At 35.5% G+C, this 20,265-nt stretch overlaps 1 pseudogene; it reads left to right on the top strand.

Moving 5' to 3' along the window:
* The first annotated feature begins 12,590 nt into the window (after positions 1 to 12,590).
* Positions 12,591 to 19,402, top strand: LOC149561519 (putative F-box protein PP2-B12; annotated as a pseudogene).
* The last annotated feature ends 863 nt before the right edge of the window (positions 19,403 to 20,265 follow it).

The following is a 20,265-nucleotide window of genomic DNA, read 5'->3' on the forward strand; positions in this document are numbered from 1 at the left end:
ATAAGAAATCCCCAATGGCATTCCCAATAGTTTCAAGAACTGAATCTTGCCAAAGATGTAATGGAAGATTAGGGAGCTAGACCCAGATAGGGAACTTATTAAAGGATTTCAAAAGAGGATCGAAATCCATGTGCCATGATTTGGCCATGAGTAGAAATTTTCCATACCAAGAAAAATTATTGTGACACAAAATAATCTTTTTGTCATTGGTACTTTGAAACTTAACTATAAAAAAACCTTTAGCACACGGGAAGATGTGGGATTTATTATCTATAAGTGGCATCTAGTTCTTGGAGATCTAGCCATGCAGATCTACAAGAGAGGACCAATAGCTGCAGAAGTGAAAAATGGAAGCAAGAGAAGAAAGGTCTTCTACCCTATGGAAAATGTCTTCAACTAATTTTGGGTCTAAAGAAATCCTAATAGGCTTTAAAGCACTTACAAGTGAAATGTGACGGGGACTAGATGAAATGGAAGCATCATGCAAACTAGCTTCAAAGGCATCCATGTTTGCAAAAGATCTACATCCAAAACTAGGAGACCCAGGACAAGGAGCAAGAGACATAGAGGCTGCATGAGGGGCAGACGAAGCCCTATCCCAACCTGCAGATGTAGCCAAACATGAGGCAGACACACTGCCCACACCCACATCACATCCCCCATTATTAGCACCTCCACCCAAACGACGGGCTGTTGTAGAGACCACAACATTTCCTAAAGGAGTGAGAGAAACAAGTGCAGGTGATCCAAAACATTAAACAGGAGGAGCGAGGGCCATCAAGCGGGAAAAAAAAAAGTGTCAGTCTCAATAGTCTAATATGTATTTGGGAGATAATGTTATCTTATAAAGTTCAAGTGAAATCCACTTTAGGGTTTGATTTTCCATGCAAAGGGGATATAAGGAGAGGGTAACCTAAAAGTGAGTACCTTTTATCATTTTTTTGATCTATTTTGGACGCTATTACTCTAGAAGAGCATTCCTCACCTAGGATGCAAACCCTAATGTTGAGAGAAGATTTTTTGGGAGGTAGCCCTCAACAAGATCAAATTCGAAGGTTCTTGTGCATACAGTTTGATCAAGGTAGGGGATCAATTTCTAGTATTGTAGTCACACTTTGCAAGTAGTGGATTTCTAGGGAAGGCGACCACTTTGGTTCGGCCTGGCATTCTTTATAGTAGCTCACTTGGATCCCATTTTCAGCTAGCATTAACCTTGTTTCAAGCACATCTATATTGGTACAATTATGAAATAAATCAGATTCTATTGGTATGGTTTTAGAATCATTTCCAAATTAGTATGTATTATTTCATATGATTTCTATCACTTTTATTTTATCAGTTATTATTATTTATTCATTGTAATTCTTATATTCTAAAAAATACAAAAAGAAGCAACTTTCTTTGGAAACTAACGTCTAGCTCTATAGGATCAAAGAAAAATCTACAGGAAAATATAATATATATAATTAAACATTATAGTAGCGACAGAGAAAATATCCATTTCGGATATTTCAATCAACTCTGTACTCAAACAGTTATATGAATTTTCACTTAACAAAGGACCTTTAGGACTGGAGATCAATGTTCGGCTTATTAAACTCATTCCCAAACTTGGGAACAAAACTCTTATAAAAAATTGGAGGCCAATCACATTACTTAATGTGTCATATAAGATCTTAGCCAAAGTTCTTGCAAAAATGGTGAAGAATGTTCTTCCTAAGATTATCAATCCTACACATACTTGGTTTGTTAAAGGGTGTTATATTTTGGAAAGCCTTATTACCTGTTGGGATGCTCCTCATAGAATATGAAAAAGCATTTGACATAATTGAATGGGATTTTATTTTGATGATGCTTAAGGCCCTAGGTTTCTTGCAATTATTCTATCATATGGTCTCTACCTTATTGAAAGATTCTTCAGTAACTATAGAAGTTAATGGGGATAGATATGGATCTTTCTACCTATCTAGATCAATCAAGAAAGGCTGCTTGTTGGCTCCTTCCTTATTTTTTATTGACATTGACACCTTTCATTTTTTGCTGAGAGATCATATTCTCTCCCAAAAGATCAGAGGCCCTGTTTTACCAAATAAAGAAGAAATAGAAAATATTCAATTCACTCATGATACTGCTATCCTTTTTGTTCTTGAGGAAGAAAATATGGTTAATCTCATGACTAAGTCAGACTCTTTTTGCAAAGCATCGTGCAGCAATATTTGTATCAATAAATCTCTTCTTTTAGGTTGGGATGAGACTCCTCCATCCTAGTGTGTGAAATTTGATATTGGTTGGGGATGACCAAATCACATAGTTAGGTATCTGGGTATCCCTTTTTTTTTTAATCCTATTATTAACCACATGTGGTGTTGGATTAAGGATAAGGTGTCTCAGAAACATAATAAGTGGAACATGACATATCTAACCATGGCTAGGAGGATTCAAGTCTACCAAAAGGTTCTATCTTCATATGCTATTTATTTTTCATCTCCTTGGTTATTTAATTTGGAGCAATTTCATTATCTTCAAAGAATTATTAGGAACTTCTTGTGGTTAGATGGGAAAGGAGGTAATTCTGGGCATGCAGTTAGATGGGACCGATGCACTATGGGCAAGAGTAATGGTGGATTGGATCTTAAAGAACTTAGGCTTTAGGGTATTGCCTTAGCAATCAGATGGATTGTGAAAGCCACTGAAGGTGATGAACCATGGAAGATCCTTATAAAAAATAATATATGTAGTGGCTCTCCTACTTGGGCTAAGTATTGGAGAGGAATGGATATACAGGATATCCTAGCCCTTGAGGTTAAATTTTCTATCAGAGGTTCCAATGTATTTAAATCTTTATGGAAAGGTTGGAATACTATCAAACCCCTATTGGGTCCTATTCAAAGAATGGAATTGGAAAAAAAGTGGTGTGGGAGAGGCTCCATCTAACAGTATCTAAAGAAAGATGGTAAGCCTTTGGCTCTTGTGTAGGGATATTCTACTAAAAAATGGGTGCAAACTAGCATTTGTAAGTTTCGGGATATTCTTTTGGATGGCAAGCTTATTCTTTGGGATGATCTTCAAAATAGGTTTAACCTCAAGAACAATATTCCATACAACTCTAAATATCAATTAAATTCAAATTCTAAAATGACAAAAAAGTCAATTTCAATTATAATAAATCAAGAATAATATTAAACTTCTTTTATTTCATTATCTTTGTATCAAAGATTGACATCAAAGAAACTATGGAAAGAATGGGTAGAGGATTTTGACAAGTGCATTAAAAATTTCCTACTCCACATTATTTTGACATTTAACTTGCCTAAGATGCATGTAATTCATAACTAAAATGTCCATATGGTCCTCTATATGTTGTGCATTTTATTTGTGAGAACTATGCAATTTAAATAGAATCATAAGTTAATCAAATCAGATAGATAATACTTGCTTCCATGTTGTTTTACTAAAGATGTTATGGCTCATAAATTGTAAAACTGAGGACTTCCCACAATGCATACATAGCTAAAAAAATGTGCAAAGACATGGGATTATTCAAGCCACCTCTCTAGTGTTGTGGTTCCACAATGCACACCCCATTCCCTAGTAGGAATGGGGACCCCCTACTGTATTCTTTTGGATCTTAGGCTCCTCATCTGGGATCTAAGAAAATTATTGGGGTCTTAACTAGTCCCCTTACCCATGTCCTAGGTCCTAACCAAGGAGTCCAATTTTCAAGGGATTTGTTTTTTTGAAAAGTTCAAAAGTCAAAAGTCAAAAGTGCAAAAAAGTATTATTAAGAGTGTGCACCAGTGCACCTGACCTGGTGCACAAGTTTGTGGTGTAAAAGGGAAGTGCACCACCTTTGGTGGTGCACCGATGTCCAGCTGTGCATCTTCATAGGTGCACACTGATGCAGCACCAAAGGTGGGTGAGGTTTATATAAACCCCACCCCTTCCTATCTAATCACTTCATCTTTTCTCTTGCCTTCATGTCATGCCCACAATACACTTTCTATTTCGATCACATCTCCTGCACCGCAGCTCCTGTTCTGCACCCAACTAAGGTGTACCAAAACTTCAAAACCCCTCCACATACATAAAGACCTATTGCGCACCCGACTTGGTGTGCTATGTCACACCCCAAAACATGCACCTCGCACATAGGACTTCTGTAAAACAATTTAAAATCGGGTGCGCAGGTGCGCACTCGGTATAATAAAAAAAGAAAGGGCATAGCTAAAAAAGGGTGCGCATGAGCGCACCTCATTGGGTGTGCTAGTACGCAACCCCCTTTACTCATGAATGTAGCAACATAAAAATAGAATTTAGAAAAAAAAAGAAAAAAGAAAGGAAACAATCTAAAGTTTGGTGCACATCTGCACACCTAAGATGGTGTGTAGGTGCACATCAAACCCATAAACAATGCAAAACACTAAGAAAATAAGGTGCACACTTGTGCACCTAATCTGGTGCATAGGTGTGCACCTTATATTTTAAAAAAAATTGTTTTGAAGGATAATAAGATGTTTTTGCATATTTGATTTTGAGACTAAGTATTATCATTGCCTTGTCATTATTGATTTTGAACTAATGGATGTCTTCCTTTTGTCATGTAGATATAATGGTATCTTTATCCAGCGAGAAAATGGTAGCAAAGCCCATTGTGTTTAAGTTCCAAGGCATCCCCTTGAAATCAAGGTTCTAGGATGATCACTCAAAGATTAAGGATACTGACTTAGGCCACACTGATCTGGGAGAGTTCTTAAGGATTTGCAACAAGCCCAAGGAGAGATCGATTATGGTATCTACATTAATTTGATCAGGGTTAGTAAACACAACTTTGCAACCAACATCAATACAGCCATCTAAGCTCATAATGACCCTTGCACAACACTTTGTTCTTGAGGAAAGAGTAGTGAAGAGCATGACTAGAGGATTTGTCCTTGACCTCTGACCCGACAACATTAAGAGGGTATTTCATCTTCCTAGGGAGGATCAATTCATCAGACTCACCTATGAGGTAGCAAAAATGTGGTATAGAGAACACCTAAGTGAGGCAATTGAGATCATCCAGTCCTCTTATCTTATTGAGAAGACTCCTTGGGGAAGCTAATAAGGAAGGTAGATATGACAAGGGGGTATATGAAGGAAGATATTGGAAACTTTATCATTCTTTTGAGTAGGATGGTGGGTCTACCAGCAGCTAGGCACTTAAATGTTTTCATGGTAAATTTTATTGAGACAATCAAGACGGTAAGGATGCCACTTGACTGGGCCACCACATTGAGCAAAAACTTGTGTGAACAATTGGAGGCACTCAAGGACAAGAAGAAGTTCTACATGACTTCATATTCGATATATCTATTAGTTGCAAGGGCAACGAACTATCTTGGGTTGTATAAGAATGGAAGCATGTAGGATCCCAATGCTTGGTCGTACATTGTCTACCCTCAATTAGTGAAGAAGAAGCTCTTTCAATAGAGTAAAGAATATAGAATTGTGAATGATGCATTCATTTTTTCTATCATCTGATTCATAGAGGGAGACTATGTAATAAGATTATCTGATGATGCAGTAGCATAGATAATAGCTCTTGGGGCTATTTTATCTAGTTCAAAAAATTCACATATCTAAGGGTAGGTGGTGCCACTATCAATCCAAAGAAGCTCCCTAGATATCCTAGTGATAGACTTGTTCTATTGGAAATTGCATGAAAATTTGAGTCTACATATGATAGAGTAAGGAAACAGTGCAAATCATGTTGGACATGGCCCTTGGTCATAGGACCATATCAAGTGAAGTGGAAATAGGATATTTCATCTCTTGAATGGGAGTGGGAGCAATATCCCCTAGAGGAATACAATTCTTCAAGGTCATGCTTTGATAATATTGGGAAAGTCGAAAGTCTAGCAGGCAGGGAGTTTCAGCACAAAGAGGCCATTGAGGACCATTGGATGAATGCAACAAATGACTATAATTTTCATATAAGCGACTATTATAGGATGACTTTGTATTTGGTTGAGAAGGCTTTAAATATAAACATTCATGAGGAAATATTGTAACAAGACTTAGGGGAGCTACTCAACCATCTGTTCAACACAAACAAAATTGGAGAGAGACCCATAATGAACACCAAGGTTGACAGAGAGGAGAATGATGATATTAATCATCAAGCAAGGGATGTCATTAAGATGACATGAGATTGGATCAAGAAACCATTCCAACTTGATCCAATACCTAAGACTATGACTTTCAATGTGCAAGTTCACCTAGTCAAAGGAAGAGGGAAGAAGATCACCATTCCTACCTTTGTGGCCCAATCATCAATAAGGCCAAAAAATAGTATACCAACTAGATAGGCTAGTTGGATACTATCACCCTCCCGAGAGGAAAGGAAAGAGAAAAAGAAAGAGGAGTTCTCCTCAAAGGGCCAAAATAGAAGAGGGTGAAGTACAGGCACCTCCTTAGTAGAAAGAAATAAATGTGCAAGGATTAGAAGATATTGGGGCTTCTCAAGACCAGCCAAATCCTCGATTACCCCCAGTTGCACCTAGCCAAACAGAGGGTGAAATCCAACAAGTCTCTCCTCCTTCATAGGCAGAACCAACATCCCCTTCCACCTCTAAGAAATAGAAAAAGATTAAGATTCCAATGAAGAAGAGGCAAAGGGTGATTAGAAGGATGGTTCCTTTCCCATCTATCCCAGAACCTATTCCCAAGGGAGAAGAAGAAGAAGAGCAAGATGAGGAGGAGGATGTGCCCATACAAAGAAGAACCTGGCTAGCTAGAGCCATAGAACAAGAAAGGAGGAGAAGTTCCATGGTGACACCACCATCCAACCTAGAGGAACCTTTGGAAGTAACTTCTTTAGAAGATGAAGTACAATAATAGGTGGATAAGCAGAGTAAAGAAGGCGATGACATATTCAAGATGCTAGATTTTGATTTTATGCCCATAGGGATGGAGTTTGTTCGGAATAAGATTAGGGATACCCCACTAAGTGAGCTCTAACAAGAGTACTAGATGCAGATGCCTCTAGAATCATGGCGTCTTGATCTTACTCACTCATCTACAAGTCAGAGTGGTGGATAAAGGCTTCGTTACTCCTCTGCCTCCAAGTTTCAAAGAAGAACAGGTTCAAAAGAAGCCTTCACAAGAGGAGGAGCCACAACAAATGGCAACCGATGAAGTGTTGAAAGAGTGACAAATGGTTTAATATTCTCAACAAGCCTCCCAAGACAATAAGGTACAAACTACAAGTTCCACACAAACGGAGACCACAGAAGAAAAGCCTTTGCAAAGAGAAAGAAACGTAAGAGGAGTGATAAGGGGAAAGTAGTGGCTAAGAATACTCCTTTATCCTCAAGAGGCGAGCCTTCAGTTCTGAGGTGGTTGAGGAAAGAAATGATGAGAAACATAAAACCACAATTTTGTGATAATGAGGAAGATATCATTGAATTGGTCGAGGTCCTAAATAAACTTGAGTCTCCATCATGGGAAGCGAGAGCATTGACATTTATCAATAGCACTCAAGATCAAGATTTGTTCACTCAAGTGGCTATCCCTCCTCTTGAAGTAGATGCAGAAAGCTTAAGTCCACAGGATTACCAAATCAGAGAGGTCATGCTTGGGAAGCCCACATTGGATACGGCCAAGTTGACGATTTACATGGGAATAAAGGAAGTTTTTGAAGCATGGACCAAGAAGGGGCCAAACTTAGAACACTTCGAAGGAAAAATGAAATCTTGAGAGGATATTTAGCTGAGGTTGTTGATCCCCTAGATCTCGATCACCCTGAGGAGACTCTAAATGTTGTACTAAAAGAAAGGGGAGGTGTACATCTAAATTCATTTTTGAAAGCCTGTTAGTAGTGGTGGGAAAGTTTTGAAGAAAAGGGTGTTTTAATCATCTAGGGAAATCTAAAGTTATTGCATGCTACCCAGGAAAATGTAAATAAAATGATAGCAATTTGGAAGCAGGATTTTAGCATAATGGATGGAGTACGGGCTTGGAGTAAGGATTTACATATTTTGTAAGCCATAAAAGGGCAAAGATATAGGATTTTGGTAGATGTGTATACAGTAGAAGAATTAGATTTTATTGATGATTGGATCGAGAAGATATCAAATAGTAATAAGGTAATGGAAACATTACATGTAGAAATTCATCGACTCAAGGACCAAGCTTGAGAGTGAATTTTGGAGACAGAGAGACATTATAGTGATGCATATTTGGAGATTTTTGAGGATGATGAACAGGAGAAATTAATGCCCATAGAGGTAGTAGCGGAGAAATTTAGGAAGATTTTTGAAGAATCTTCTAATGATGAGGACATCCGGTGGGCTTTTAGAAATGAGGAATCCTTATTAGAATTGGATACCAAACTAGAGGATTTTACTGAGACTCGAATTGAGGTAAACAATTATAGATAGAAGGTCAAAGACAAGTACGAGGCTTTAGATTTATCAGATGCAGCAAAGATTACTGAGATTATAGAGAAATTCAAGGGTAAACATCCCAACATAGCTTTGGGATGAAGGAGAACAAAACCCAAAAGCCAAAATTTCAATTTTGACACTCGGTAAAATTTTGAGATTTTGGACAATTTTGAGGTGTGCACGTCTGCACGTCCGCAGATGCACTTTTCTAGAGGTGCGCTGACAATTAACTGTCAGTTCCAAAAATAGAGCTTTTCATGCATTGGAAACACATTCTAACGACAGTTTAACTCTGAGAGATGCCCAATGAAGGATTAGCTCCCATTTTTGGCACTTTGAGACACTTACACTTTGACTGAAGGCTTTCTAATTCTTTCTCCTCTCATAAATTCTTTTTTTTTGACATGTAAAGGCTCATCCATCCAATTAATAAATATAAAATGGATGGAGTCCTACTAAGCACCAGTTAGATTGTTAGTTTGTATATAATTAGTTTGTTTTATTAAATTAAAAGCATATTATTGCATGAAGATATCTCTCACTCTCAACACAAATTGAGGAGACAATTTCTTATAAATACTCCATTGTAATATGTAATTGGGGCAATTATTATTTTGCAATAAAATTATGTTTTTGGCGCTCGCATTTGAAGTGTAGTGATTCTTGCCTAAATGTGTCATTTTTTTGTGAATTTATGTTTATGGAATTGTGATTGAGCCAAAAGTTTATTGCTATGTTTCTAGTTGTGTGATTTATTAGTTCTGGTGTTTGCTACAGTTTTGACGAATATCTAGCTTGAGAAGAAATCACCAAATTGTGTCTGCATAACTTTTTGTCTCACATGAGCACACTTTTTGTGGCCTTGCGATTTGATGAAGAGTGAAATATCATACAATTACTAAGTTTTCCACCAATGATTGCATCAGTGGAATTGAGGAAGTGATGCTCTATTCATTGGTTATCCATCGATTTCTTTCAAAGCTTAACTCACAAACGTGTTGCTTTACGTAGCTTATATCTGTTATGATTTTATTTTCATCTTATTTTCTTTAAATTTTTGTTTTTTTTTTATTAACCCCCTTCTTATAATAGGACTTCATACTAGTTGCATTGTTAGATTACATTCATAAAAAATAAAAAATAAAAAATATTAAAATACAAAAACATAATTCTTTTTTGCGTGTTTTATTTTGAAGCAGTGTGTAGATTCTTCATCTCATCCAAAATTAAACAAACTAGCAAAAGCCTCCTTGTGAACAATCACATTTATCTTCAATTGAACATATTCTAGTAGGTCACAAGATCACCCAGAACCTTGGAGTTGATTCACAAGATCAACTTTTCAAGAGAGGAGTTCACAAGAATTCCTATCATTTAGCATCGTGCATAATGATAGCTCAACATCTAGCATAGGTCATGCTAAGTCACATGTCTAGCATAAGGTCATTGAAGTCATGGCTTGAAGAAGTTAGGTTTTGATAAAAATAAAAGAATACTTCAAAACTGCAAACACAATTATTTGCTTTTGTTTGGCTAAAAAATTCTTAATCTATGACCATATAGCCAACCCAAATAGTGATATATCTTACATCAATTAAATTGTAATTACATAATTTTTTACATGCTTTAGTGTCATCTAATAATATTAAAATTCTATAGTTAATTAATATTGTGTTGTCACAGTTGTTATTCTTTAAGAACATGCAACACCATTTGTGAAGAATATTCAAGTTGAAAAAAGAAGAGGTAGATAAAAATAAATTGTTTAAGGTATAAGGACAATGCATCTTCAATTTGTAACTATTAGATTTGCTTACACCTATCCAAATGTTTCACATTATGTGGTGATTTAGGGTCTGTGAGATAATTTTAGATTTCTTGCTAAAATATCAGATGTTATGGAAGGTAGGTTAGAGCATATCTTCTAGGTGATGCGTGGACTAAAGAGAGAATCTTGTTGATTTTAACAGGTCCACCAAACACAATCATTTGTGACTTTGCATATGCCTCCTTAAACTTTTTCCACATGAAATTATTGTAGTTTCTCCTTCAATACACATTTTACTTAAAAACAATATGCACATACATATTAGATGAAATGAAAATGCATCCAGAAAAATAAATCAAATATAAAATGGTTGCACTAAAATTACATGAGAAAAAAAGAAATTCAATTGCTAAACAATGAAATAAACTCAAAGGTTATATAATCGCAACAAAGCTTAATATAACTTAAGTCAAAACATGACATAAAAATTATAAATTTGCGATTGAACAATGGGTGTACACCTTAAACTTATTTTATATTTTGAAGTTCAAAATGACACTCTTTCTTCTTCTTTTTTTTAGCAAACTGTTTTATTAAAAAAAAAATATGGAAAAATTTGTAATTTTAATTTCTCAAAATTACAAAATAGGTAACTACTAGTAGCCAACAGTTTACTTGACTGAATAAATTCTAATTCTAATTCTAATTCTAATATTGTTGTTGAGTATACATTATGTTATTATAATAATTTGTTTGAAGTGATGCTGAAACATATATTAAAATAAATTTTATTTTAGAGGACTTAGACAAAGTCTACTAATCCGAAGAGCTTTGAGCTGCCTGCAAGTGTCAAACTATGGTATCTCCAAACTAATAGTGGCTGCCGCCTCTCAATGCAATTTCTGCTACGTGTGCTGTTGGGCTTCTCTATTTATAGTCCAAAATCTAACTTCTGCAAATTGTCACTTTAATGTGTGGAGGAATAATTCTCTAAGAAGAAATAAAAAATGGTTTTTCAGTGCTACCTCTACCTTCAACACTTCCATCTCTGTCTGGAGCTTTGGCGAGATATCGCTACAAATTTGCTTATTACTGCACTTTCTTGAAATAGGCTCTTTGAAATGTTCGGGGTGGGTATGAAATGTGATTAAAAGTATAATGCTTACGCACTTGAGATCCGGGTTAGTGTTTCTGATCTTCAAGTGATGGTTTGAACCAAGTTTTCCATTTTAACACTTTCCAATGTTGATATTTTTGGTTGCAGGACACCTTCGGAAAGTAGCCTACAATTAAACTGTAAGTCTGCAACAACCTCAGGGAGTACTGTAAGATTTGCAGAGATGATTTTCCTGAATAGTAACCAATCAAATCACATCATTTCCAAAAGATATACTCTGTACTAATTTAAGCAAATTTAGCCTGCATCAAAATTGTGCAAGTCCTCTAATTTTTTGCCACAATTCTTTTGATTGCCCACGAAAAGGCAAGTAGATGTAAAATAGGAGTCTGTTGGGGAAGTCCAGCAAAATTATGATGGGTTTGGTTCTGAGTGCAAAGCCTTCTCCAAACACCAATCAGGAATTTATAAGGAGCAATTAGTTAGTACGAAAAAATGTTCTGCAATTGTAAGTTTAGTATCATGTAAAGAATTGTTGTGGCTTCTTCTGTTACTCTAGTTGCAATTTGCATATCCAAGAAAATAAAATGGAATTCAAATGCGAATCGGTGTTTTTTTTCTAATAAACGAAATTTTAAAGCAAATTTGGGAGGTTTTCTTCTAACCAGAGTTCCAAAGGAAATTTAGTCGTCACCGATATTAGGGATTCTTAATAATTGATTGATAGTATTAAGGTTAGAATTTATTGAATTATTAGTATTTTATGCTGTACAATATTCCTCTAATTAGTATTATCCTTGGCTTATTTGTCTAAACATTGATCATCACATCCAATGATCGATCTTTGTCTAAGGCATGCCTTTAGATCCTTCATACTAGACAGTGGCATGAAGTAATTGTTGCCCTCATGAGTATTCATCACAAAATATATTGAGGTTGCTACTGCCATCAACTAATTATTGCTCCCTATGTTATGTCCCTTGTTCTAATCTTTAAGAATTTTGATTAATACTTTATAGGAACGTAATACGGAGAAGTTCAGCATCCCATGTACGCATTAACAACTGCGCCTATCGGTCAGTCCATTAGCTCTAATTGTTACATCAAATTGGAAAATAGATTAAAATAGTCAATTATCTATAAAAAAAAAACTTTATAGATAGATTCGGTGAGACTGTCAAATTCGAGGCCTGCCTCTAGAAATCCACGTTGTTCAAACTGCCTTGGCTCTTGGTCTATTTACTTTTCTGTGTTTTAGATTACTAAGAAAAAGGAGAAGATGAAAGAGTTACCAAAGAACTACACATCTCTTATCTTGTTATTTGCAACTCCTCATGATGCCTGCCGACTCGTAGCAGTCTCAAAACTTTTCAGATCTGCAATGTCCTCAAACTCTCTCTGGGATAAATGGCTTCCTACCCATTATACCCAAATGCTTGCTAATTCAATTTCTCCCATCACTTTCTCTTCCAAGAAACAACTCTATTTTCTCCTCTATCAATCAATCTTTCTCAACGGAGGAACCCATGTGAGTACACAACTTTTATTTGTTTTCTTGTTGGTTTTGTTTTTCCTTTAATCTTTTCACACAATTTGTTGAAACGTGCAGAGATTCTGGCTACAAAGGCCAACTGCAAAGTGTGTTGTATGTTATCTTCGAGAGACTTATCAATCATTTGGGGTGATGACCAACGTTATTGGAGGTGGAATCCTGGTGAAGTTGCAAATTCCAGGTTTATGAGATATATAGATTCCTTTCAATTGATCCCAATATAACTAATTCTAGTGGCTCGTGTATGTCATTTAATATCCAGAGAGAATATTTTTAGATGAATGTTAACCTAAAATTCATCATGCCAGTTCTTAGTTGAAGAGTTTTTAACCTACAATCTTTTTCCCCCTTAAATTGCTCTGTATTCGATGAAGGCACTGTAGGATTTATACTTGGCACTATTAAAGTTGAAACAAAATGAAACCAAAAATTATTTTGGAGTTTAGCTGTTATCTATCTGAAAGTTGTGTTAGTGCACCCAATAGATTAAGGAAGACTCTATTGTTGGGTAAGACTTTTAGGTTTTGCTAGTTTATAGGGTTTCTTGATTCCTCTTGCAATTGGGTGCAGTCTTTTAGTTATTGGGATATCCCTTGTTGGAAAGCTTGTCCATCAATCTTAAACAGCTAACAATCCTGGACCTAACAAATGTATACTCAAGATCAATTGTGTTCCTTGAAGCCAATTATATTATAGAAATTTTTTCTTTTAAAGCATCATTAAAATAATTTCATTACTGGTTTGTCATTCAAGAAAATAATTAAAGCCCGATTAATGGCTCATGGTGAAACCAGATGCCAATTGGGTTAGTCAGAACTCCCTTATGGAAACCCCGAGCAAGGACTTATCTCCATTTACCTATACATATTGTTCCCTGGCTTTTGACCACAATCAAAGTAGGAGTAAGGTAAATCGAATGTGTTTCAATGTTTTTGTTGAGATAATGGGTCTTGCACACATTACATAATATTGTTATATTTTATTATTTTATTTTATTATGCAATGTTGTACTGAGATGGACGTGCAACATGTAAAGATTCTCATAGAATATTCTTGATGAGTTGTATTCTAACATTGTGAAAATATTTCATGTAATTATTTAATATTGGGGAAAAGAATTAAATGCCTAATATTAAATGTGGGGTCAGTGGGTTAGGTAGCACATGGTTTTAGGACATGGTTTATGTAATACCACTTTGTGGTTTTGTGAGACTTGCTACTATATAAGCAGCTACAAGGGTCGTTGTTGTAGAGTGACAAGAAGGAGAGTGAGAAAGGAAAGACTTAGTGGGATAAGGCTTGACAAGTTAGCCAAAGGAGCATTTGTGAAGGTTGGAAGCATGGCATGGGATGTGTGGATTCATGCTTGTTCACATAGTTTTCTCGGTTGTGGCTATGCCCATGAAGGCTTCTATGGTTGTATTGCAATGGTATTTTTTTTTGTTGAATAATACATGGTGATGGAGGCTTTTGGAGGCTAAGTTTTTTTCCCTCAATGAGGGTTTCTCAGGGTATATCTTGTGTCACAATTTTGTGAGTATGTTATATATTCTCTTGCATGTGGATTGTAATTATGTGTTTATTTCAGATCTATTATGGGTTATGTGGAAACGGTTATATTCTTTATTGTCAAGTTTCCTTACAAGTGATATCGGAGCTATGGTTTTATTATTGTAACCCTAGATTGAATCCATGAGAATGCATGAGAGGATTTTTTTAAAAAAATAAAAAAAAGAGGGGGCAAGATATATGATTTTTTATTGCAGATTTGAGGGCTTTGAGTTTTTTGTTATGATGGAATGTTAAAAGATTTGGGCATGTGAAATTTTTTGGACAAAAAGATTTTTTGAATCTTTCATTTAAATGAGGGTTTTAGGGAAGAGCTTGCAGAAATGGCCTCCTGGGTAAAAACAGACCTCACCATTGGATCTGGGTCAACATTTCCATAAATTTTGATATATAATATGCCTTAGCTTGGCCATGTTAAGAGGAAATGAAAGAGTTTTTTGATTTCAACCCATGATGGCCATCAAATTTAATCCCGTCAGAATTTTTGTCATAGAAAAAAAAAATGAAAAATCACACTAAAAATTGTAAAAAGACTGTCTTGGTAAAATGGCCATAATTTTATCTCAGAATATTAGATTTTAGAGTTCTTATAGGCGTTGGAAAACTAATTTAGAGCACTAAAACATGGTATAGTTTTGGTTTTATGATTTTGAGATTTTTTCAGGTTTTAAGAGCCTTAAAGGCAGATGTTATTTATTTTGAGCACAAATTAGAGCATAACTTGGGCATACAGAGTTAGATTTTGGACTTCAAGTAGTCAACGAAAAGCTCTTGGAGAGCTCTACACATGGGTTTAGATTTAGTGCAGGTTTGGCATGATTTATTTGGTGATATATTGATCTAAATAGTTTATAGATATTTTTTTACTATGCTAACATTATGAGTTTATGGCATCAGAGATTTAAGTTTTGATATCATTATATACTCAAGTTTGGTCTCATGATGATATGGTTATCAATATTTGGTTTAGATATATATGATGACTTGTTGGATCTACAAGTTGTGCAGTGTTGTAAGTGGTCTATACTTACAAATTGTAGTTATAGCTTAGTTATGGGTTGTCTTTGCCCATTGATTTATCATTATTGATGCATATTCAGATTGGTGGCTTGAATTTGGGTTGTCTATGCCCTAAGTCACATGATTTTATCTTCATGTAGAAGGGATGAGATGTTGTTACCAAGTATAGTCATGGTTGAGGATTGTGGTTGACTATTTTATGCTGACAGGTTGGACACTTTGAGAGACAGATGCTCGGTTCATGGATGTGATCATGGTGTCATAGATTTTGGCATGACATGATTGGATATGCAAGTACATCCTTGATGTTCATTAGCTTAGATTTTTTATTTAGTTATGGTAGTATATCTTCTTGATTTATGATCATGGTTATTTGATTTCTTTTTTAGGAGCTCATGATGTGCACTTTGAGTTCTTTGATGGTTTGATGCCTTGGTTGATTCTCATGGTTAGAGGATGGTTTTTCATCTTTATGTCATGGATAACTTGGATACATGGTTTAGTGGGAGCTTGTGACAGTGATGGGGTGACAGTGCACGATTAGTTATTGGTTTGGTTTGGATCTTCATATAGGAGATGGATTTTATGATGCCATAGGTGTCTTGATACCACAGTTGAGTAGGAGTTTTTTTTTTGGCATTGATATATTTATTGAGCATTTGTAGATGTTGGAGGTTCATCTTAGATCCTATTGCTATAGAAGCATATTTGACATTTGCATAGTGCACTTGTTATCTTCATGGTGTGTGAAAATGGTTAGATCTTGAGGACTCATGGAGTTCTTGGTTATCTTCATGGTGTGTGGAGATGGTTTTCTTTATGCTGTATGGAGATGGTTGCATCTTGAGGACTCACAGGGTTCTTGAAAAAGGTGTGGTTTATGCTTTTATTTGACATGTTATCCTTAGTATGAGAATGGTTTCATTATTATGTCATGGTATACTCTTGATACGTGTTTAGAGTTGTGACATGTTATAATGTGTTCATATGGAGCATGTTATCTCTTTGGTTGAGATGGTTAGATCATGTTGTCATGTTTATGTTCCTAAGGCCATGGTTGGAGCTTTGACATTGATCTTGATTTAGTTTCTTAGTATTGAGTACACTGATCATAAGCTGGATACTTCATGATATTGCTATATTGCATTTGGAGTTGGCATGGATTGATTGGTTATAGGTGCTCATGGATACTTAGAGACAGTGTTGATGCTAATTTCTCTTAGATTAGAGAAGTGTTTGTTGGGACAGTTGATGGTTTCAGTAGGAAGTCCAAGGGGTAGTCACCTGATATGGACTTGAGAGGAGATTGTTCTTAGATGAGTCTTGGTTGGAGACTTGGGTATCTTGATGAGCATTATCATTCCCCATTTTTTGTCTACTCGATGGTTTGCTACTTGAGAGGTCTAGCCCATTGTTTCTCTCAGTTGTATTATATTTATGCTTGTCTTTTATGGATATGGATCTTGAGCTATGGTACATGAGTTAGTTCTAGAAAGTTCATTTGAGAGATGGTTTAGAATTGGTTATATCCATGTGCATATGTTGTTATGTTGGTTGAGTTTGAGAGATGGTTTTATATTGGGCATATTCTTTGGTTTAGGAATGGTTTATTGAGTTTGATCTTCTTATGAGAGGCTTACACCCATGATTAGTTATATGGTATCGTTTGGGTGTTGTTGAAGCTTCTTGTTGGAGTTTTATAGAGGAGATCATACTTGCACAGTTTACATCTAGAGGTGTGTGTAGAAGGACATGATACAGGTTATGATTTGCATGGTTTCTCTGGTCTTGGTTATCTTCTTGGATGTTTAGTTTCACTTACATTGGGTTTGAGATTGGTTAGAGATTGTGATCACTGGTTTGTGTTCATGTATGTCATGTAAGAGATGATATGGTTATTACTTTATCTTTTTCCTTTGTTGGTTGTGGAGAATTTAGGAGACTATTGAAGACTTGTTATGAGAGTTGTTCTCGTAGAATATTAATTTATGTATTTTGGATGTCCTTGATACTACATGGATTCACTTCTTTGAGATGTGAGTGGATTGGTTATAGATTTGACATTATCTTTTGCAGTGGGAGCTTTTTGGTATATATGTGGCAGGTATTACTCTTGAGGCTTGTGATTGCAGATTATAGATTGGATATGTTGATAATATGATATTCACTTGTTATACCTTTGAGCTATTGATAGTTGGATGGGTTTGGCACTTGTTGTGGGTACTATTTCAGCTATGGATATATTTTGACAACTACAGATACATGTGATTACCTTTGGATCAGATTTGTTTTTGTGCTTAAAATTTTAGTTGGTACAGGATTTTATGATCTTCTAATGTGACAGGTTGGGTGGCTTTCTCTTTCGATGGCTTCTATGTATGTCCAGTGGTAGTGGCATAGTAAGAGGTGAGATCATTCATGTTTGAGATGCTGGATACTTTGATTTTATTGTAGGTACTAAGATGGAGCACTTGGTGTACTTTCATCCATGATGGTGGATGTGCTAGGAGGGATTGTTCACTTGTTCATTTATGTGGCTATGGATTGACCCTATGCAATGTATACAACAAGTGAGAGATTGTTGAGATAATGGGTGTTGCACAAATTGCATAATATGGTTATATTTTATTATTTTATTTTATCATGTAATGTTGTACCTAGATAGACGTGCAACATATAAAGATTTTCATAGAATATTCTTGATGAGTTGTACTGTAACATTGTGAAAATATTTCATGTAATTATTTAATATTGGAAACAAGAATTAAATGCTTAATATTAAATGTGGGGTCAATGGGTTAGGTAGCACATGGTTTTAAGACATGGTTTATGTAATATCACTTAGTGGTTTTGTGGGACTTGCTAGTATATAAGCAGCCACAAGGGTAGTTGTTGCAGAGTGACAAGAAGGAGAGTGAGAAAGGCAAGAGTTGAGTGGGACAAGGCTTTACATGTTAGCCAAGGGAACATTTGTGAAGGTTGGAAGCATGGCATGGGATGTGTAGATTCATGCTTGTTCACATAGTTTGCTCGGTTGTGGCTATGGCCATTAAGGCTTCCATGGTTGTATTGCAATGGTATTTTTTTTTGTTGAATAATACATGGTGATGGATGTTTTTGGAGGCTAGGTTTTTTCTCTCAATGAGGGTTTCCCAAAGTATATCTTGTGTCACAATTTTGTGGGTACGTTGTATATTCTCTTGCATGTGGATTTTAATTCCGTGTTTATTTCAAATGTATAATGGATTATGTGGAAACGGTTATATTCTTTATTGCCAAGTTTCCTTACACTTTTCAAATATTCAAATTTTATTGATGATTCTCTTACTTGATTCTATATAAGACAGTGTAGTATGGCATGCCTCTCATCCTCAAAATTTGATCTTTCTTGCAAAGAAATAGACATTCTTCTCATTTTATATTGCAAGGTGATGAGATTATACCATTAATTGACATTATTTCTTTTTCCACAATCAGATGAAAACCTTAAGGGTTAGTGTTGTTTTTGTAATTTTAAGGAAGTAGCCGAATTAAAAATGTTTGCATGGTTGGAGATAAAAGGTAGATTTGATTGCTGGCTATTGTCACCAAATACAGACTACTCTTTGTCATTTCTGATTAAATTTGGATCTCATCCTAATGGGTGGAATGCGCGTCCCCTGAAATTTAATATTATAACTGCAGAAGGAGATGAAATGGAATCCAGTCGGCTATTGGTGGAGAGGGAAGGAGTGAGCATAGATCTGAATATCAAGATTGCTTCTTTGAATAATCAAAGTGATGGGTGGATAGAAGTGGTTGCAGGGGAATTTATTGTCAAAGCATACACTCATTATGAGGAGCCAAAATACATTGAGTTCAGTATGAAAGAGGTAGTTTTAGGTCGTTGGAAATCTGGGCTATTTTTTGATGGGGTCAGGATTCAACCCATATCATCGTGGTGGTTTTGACTTGTGTCAGTTTTTGTTGATCAGGGTGGTTTATAAAAAATTTATGATAAAGTTTCTAGAATAAAATTGTGTCGAAAGGCTGGTGCTTGAGATTTAATGCATTAATCATCATAACTGCAGGCCTATAATTTGAATATGACTGTAATATAAACGAAAATATATGAATATAATAGATGCTCCCACCTTTGAGAATAGATAATGTTTTTACACTTCTCTCTTATATCTTTTAGGCTATAGGCTGCCTGACAGCTTCCCTCTATAGCTAAGAACCATCACATAAGAATGGGAACATTTTCACGTTATTTCATCAATCTTGCAAGTTTTACATTCTTGAAGTCTTGAGCACATGACCAAAAATGAATAGAACCTTGCCAATCCATCTACACAACTGTGCAATCTCTCTTCCATATTAACAATGCAAAAAGGTCCAATAAGGAGTTGAATGGATTTCTTTTATATATGCTGGAATTTCTTTTGACTAAGATTGGTAACAAATTCTATGTCCTGTTCAAGCCACTGTAAGGGTGTTGATGAACTGCATTGATATAGATTAACAAGTTCACATTGCACATAAACGCTCACTTTTATAAATAGTTGGTTCTACTATTTTTCCTTGAACACAAAGAAGAAACATACAAGGTGTGTACACGGACATTAATATGACAGCATAAAACCTCTATTAAGAAAATTCAGTCTGCAAGCTATTGGTAACTAATGTTTTAGTCTAGCATGGAATGATTATAAAGGAAACATATCTATATGATCATAAAACAAACATATATAAATTCATATGATCATTAAATCTATATCTATCTATCTATCTATCTATCTATCTGATATAACTGCAATAGCTTCATTAAGTC

This window comes from Cupressus sempervirens, chromosome 4 (assembly GCF_028749045.1).
Source record: "Cupressus sempervirens isolate cs-2001-9-10 chromosome 4, ASM2874904v1, whole genome shotgun sequence".
Lineage (NCBI taxonomy): Eukaryota > Viridiplantae > Streptophyta > Pinopsida > Cupressales > Cupressaceae > Cupressus > Cupressus sempervirens.